Source organism: Vespa velutina, chromosome 7 (assembly GCF_912470025.1).
Source record: "Vespa velutina chromosome 7, iVesVel2.1, whole genome shotgun sequence".
Classification (NCBI taxonomy): domain Eukaryota; kingdom Metazoa; phylum Arthropoda; class Insecta; order Hymenoptera; family Vespidae; genus Vespa; species Vespa velutina.
The window spans coordinates 6,224,941-6,229,940 of record NC_062194.1 but is presented as its reverse complement, the minus strand read 5'-3'; the positions used below and the strand labels follow the sequence as shown (position 1 = coordinate 6,229,940).

The 5,000-nt window shown below is 37.2% G+C and overlaps 1 protein-coding gene across 8 annotated transcripts in view; it reads right to left on the bottom strand.

Annotated features, from left to right (window-relative positions):
• Positions 1–5,000, bottom strand: part of LOC124950682 (broad-complex core protein isoforms 1/2/3/4/5-like) — a 38,107-nt gene that overhangs the window by 10,133 nt on the left and 22,974 nt on the right. The gene's annotated exons all lie outside the window — the stretch shown is intronic.

Below are 5,000 nucleotides of genomic sequence, written 5' to 3'. Positions count from 1 at the left end.
ACAGCGAAAAATTTGATACCAAGGTACAAAGACCTTTCTCCAAGATGAAGGATAGTACGAATGACGAACCGGTCCTAACTCGATTCTGATATCTCTATCTCGCGAGAACTCTGAGATTAGAAAAATTAACGATGATGATGATGAATATATACACGGACGGACCTTGTTCCCGTACGAAATAAACTTCGAAGATAACGCGATAGAAGTGATCGCAACGAAAGAAAGTTTTTCACGAATTTGAATACTTTCGCGGTCGAGCTATGAAAGATATATATCTCTTTTTCTCTCTTTCGATGGTCGTCGTTGAGATGAACAAAGAAGTCTCGGTCTTACCAACGAAGTTATCGCTTCTCTCTCTTTCTCTCTCTCTCTCTCTCTCTCTCTCTCTCTCTCTCTCTCTCTCTCTCTCTCTACCTTCCTCTATCTATCTATTTAACGAACAGATTTTCTCTCGTGACAGAAATCCCATATATGTATATATATATATATATATATATTCTTTATTTTTTTAATCATTTTTCTATTAAGTTCTTTCTTTTTCTCTTCTATCTTCTTTCTTATTTTCTTTTTTTTCTTTTCTTTTCTTCTTTTTTTTCTTTTTTTATATAACGACGTTAAGCATTAAGAACGTTTAAAGAATTCCGATTTATCGATGGACATGCATAGAAAACCCAACCGGGGACCGATACAGAAGGAATTTATTTCTGTAGAAATAAGGACGAAAAAGGGACGTTTATTATATCGGTATATGTGAAAAGAAAAAATGGAAAAAGAAAAAACAAAAAAAAAAAAAAGAAAAAAAAAAGAAACGAAAAGAAGAAAAAAGAAAAAAGAAAAAGAGAAAGAAAAAGAATCGGGACATCGCATCGATTCCCTTCAATTCTGACGACGTAATATCTTCTCTAATCAAACCTTCTCCCACTTTCGTTCCCCCTACATTCATCCACCCATCCACCCCACCCCATGCGCCTTCCATCTTCATTTTTCTTTTCTATATACTTGATCTTACTTCTATTCTTACATTAATATTAATCGCATTTCAATAAATCTTGAATAGTGCATATACAATATTGGAATAGAGAACGATATATTAGAAGACGTATAAATGCAATGATTCGCGTGAATTAATAAGAAACAATGCATTGGTAGGGGGAGGGTAGATGAAGAGGAGAGGGAAAGGAGAGAGAGAGAGAGAGAGAGAGAGAGAAGGAGAAAGAGAGAGTGAGAGAGAGAAAGAGAATGATGTTCACCTACGTCATCGGCCGAATGCGATAGCAATTCGCTATATTCGCGAAGATCCCACGCAAGAAATATCGAATGAAAGAGAGAGAAAGAGAGAGAGAGAGAGAGAGAGAGAGAGAGAGAGAGAGAGAGAGAGAGAGAAAGAGACCATCGACCCTGCTATCGCGTTAAACTTTTGAAACGTTGCCAAAACTTAGGGACTCCTTGCAACTTTAATTCTCGTTACTCGATGGGCAACGAATTAAAAGAATAAATAATGAATTTACAAACGAAATGAAACGATTATGAAAATCATATAGTTTATAATATTTCACTTAAAACATTAGATATTATTTAATATCGAACTATGGCGATGACGAGAGGAACTATCAAAGTCTCTATAAAAAGTCTCTTCGAAAGTTTTCATACTACATATTCCAAAACGTCCAAGCAGCCGAGTGTGTAACCGTAACCGAAAATTCACTGGTATTACTACTCGGGACGAATAAAAGGCACGATATATAGAGTTCTTTTCTAAAACGCGCCGGCCGACGGCAGCATAAATCTATTTTAGTGCTCGCCTTTCGAGCGTGTATCTTGCACCGTCCAAGTCTATATATTCGCGTTCGCGTTAAAAAGTGCAACTCGACGACTCGATGTTTCTTGGTAGGAGGCTGCTTTTCGTAGAACAAGGAGAGAAGAAAATAAAAAAAAAAATGAGACAGAGAGAGAGAAAGAGAGAGAGAGAGAGAGAGAGAAAGATAGAATAAAAGAGAGAAAACGAAAGAGGAAGACGAATAGAGAAACAGAGATAAAGTACGAATGGAAGAGACAGAAAGAGAGAGAGAGAGAGAGAGAGAGAGAGAAAATAAAGGAAGGAAAAAGAAAATTAAACACGTAGAAAATGGGCTCGCGAAGAAAATATTGGTTTCGCGAGAAAAGCTTGCCTCGTAGATGTCGTCGGACATTCGCTCGCTTGCTCGCTCGTTCTCTTGCTTGCTCGCTTGCTTTCTCGCTTGCTTGCTTGCTTGCTTGCTTGCTTGCTTGCTTGCTTGCTTGCTTGCTAGCTTGCTTGCTTGCTTGCTTGTGGGACGAGCGTCGTATAATTTAATGTGTCTAATGATTCGCAGTGCGCGGTAGGAACGTGAGTGGCGCACCAAGGTCGTCGTATTTTTAGTTGGCCACGTTCGTCGGAGATAGAGAGACCTTGAATTTCGCGGATAACATCTGTGGTTTTATCAACGGTCCCCTCGCCACCCCCTCCCCCCACTACCACGCCTCGTCTTTTCTCTCTCTTTCTCTCTCTCTTTCTCTCTTTCTCTTTTTCTCTCTGTCTCTGTCCTGCCTTGCCCCTCCATCTCTGCCCTCTCTATCCCCCTCTTTCTCCTCTATCTGCCCTCGCACCCACCACGATAACTTTTTCAGTACTAACCTAGTATAAGCCAGCCGTTCAAATATTAATCGACGAAACAGGGCCGCACCTGAATTTGCTCAACGTCGAGACGCGCTTTAGCTAGCAGACGCACGGCTAGCAGACTTTGAAAGAAGCATTTCTTTTTTTTTTTTCTTTTTTTTTTCTTTTTTCTTTTTTTTCATTTTTATTTTCTTTTTTTTTTTTTTCCTTTTTTTTTCTTCATCCTTAATAATTTTTTTCCCTTTTCTTTTCTGTTTTTCTTTTCATGTGTGTAAATATATATATATTTATATTTCCCTTATAAATAATATATATATATATATATATATATATATATATTTCCCTTCCCTCCTCCTTTTTTTCCTACTTTTGCATTTTCTATAATCAAACAGTTTCTCAGCTCGAAAATCACGATAATCCCAAATTGCGTACCACCCCTTTGGATTTTCCCTTTTCCCCGGAACACACTCGCGAAAATTTTCTCTCACGAAGAAGGGGTGGAAAAGGTCGAGAAGTGAGGAAACACAGAGATCGCGCGGATCGTAGGAATTGTCACGATCTTGTCTCTTTTCCTTCCTCTTCTACTTTCTCACTTTTGCTTTTATTCGATTTGGTTAACGAAAGAGATCAACGCGACGACAAAAGGTATCCCCTTTCTCGTTGACTCTCCCTTTCTCCCTTTCTCTCTCTCTCTCTCTCTCTCTCTCTCTCTGTATCTGTATCTGAGCAGTGTTCCGAGAAAAGTCAGAAAAAAATTGAGGGGTGGTTGGAGGGGACGTGTGCCTTTTAAAGAAAACGAAAAAGAAAACAAACAAGTAAAAAAAAAAAAAGAAAAACAAAAAAAAAAAAGAAGACAAGTAGAAAAAAAGAAAAACAGAAGACTTGAAAAAAAAAAAAAAAAAAGGAAAAAAAAAAAATTCGTTCGCACATTTCGCATTCGTGGCAAATTGATAATAAAGAAATCATCGATCTCTCGCAAGGTAATGATATGGCTGCAACATCGTAATGTTATATGTACATATATGTACTGTTCGTTCTTCACGGGTCAAATAACGGCAAATCGTAAAAAGTGATAACTTGGCCATCCTATCACATCCTCTTTCGTACGTATTTGCAAAACAAATAAGCTGTAAATTTTTTATAACGAAGCAGCTTAACGGCTAAAGTCCGTAGAATTACGAGATGCCGATAAAAGATTTAGAGAGAAGTCCGCGCGCGCGTTAGCGTGAAAGAATGGAAGAAAAAAAAAAAAGAGAAAAGAGAGAGAGAGAGAGAGAGAGAGAGAGAGAGAAAAGAGAAGAGAGAAAAAAAAAGAGAAATAGAAGATGATGAAGAAGAAGATGAAAAAGAGTAACAAACGAAAACGTTCGCGTCGTTTCGATATATTCAGACGCGGATTGTAATCGATGAAAGGACGAAGAGAGATATACGAATAATATACGAAACACGAACGAGATTACATTTGGTACACGAAATAGTAAAACGAATGGTATATTAGTATTACAGTTTTAATAAAATCGTCGCCATAACCGCGCAAGTTTTTTAATCGAAATTGAAAGTGTCAATAATCTTGATTATTTCGATAATATCAGAGAGGAAAGTAATTACGTAATCTGGACTGTTCGCCGCCGCATCGTTATCTATTCATTTTCCTTTATTCATACGTTTCCTTATCATTTGCTAGACTAGCAAAGTAACGATCGCAATAGACTTATCGTTGTACAGTAATGCCAAACTGATATTTCTATTATTGCTTCTTTTGCCAATTATTATTATTATTATTATTATAATAATGATACTGCATAATCGGCGATTCAATGGCGAGAGAAAAATCTATCTATCTCCGTCGCTCCTCTATCGCGATAAGAATTAATGATGATTTATCGTTACCGGCCATAGTTAATTTGATAGGTTAAGCAAGAAATATTTGTCCGACTGTTAATTTGAAGGAAAGAAAAAGAGAGAAGAAGAAGAAGAAGAAGAAGAAGGAGGAGGAGAAGAAGAGAAAAAAAAACAAACAAAAAGAAAAGGAAAAAAATATGGGAGAGAAGAAGACGAACAAAAATATGTAAAGAGAGACACTATTGATACAATACGTAATCGATATTCTGTTAATAGTCCAAAAAGAGATTTGACGATCGTACAAATGCTCGTTAACGTCAAACAAGCACGCTGCCACGTTTCTTCGAACGAACGCGACCGCGAAATGATCGGAAACCAACAATTAAATTCCACGCCTTGATATCACCGAAATATACAGATATCCTCGTACCATATGATATATCATGAAATGTAAATGCAAGCGAATCGTGATGACATCGTATTGTATGATGATAACGATGATTTTTTTTTTTAAACGCATGCC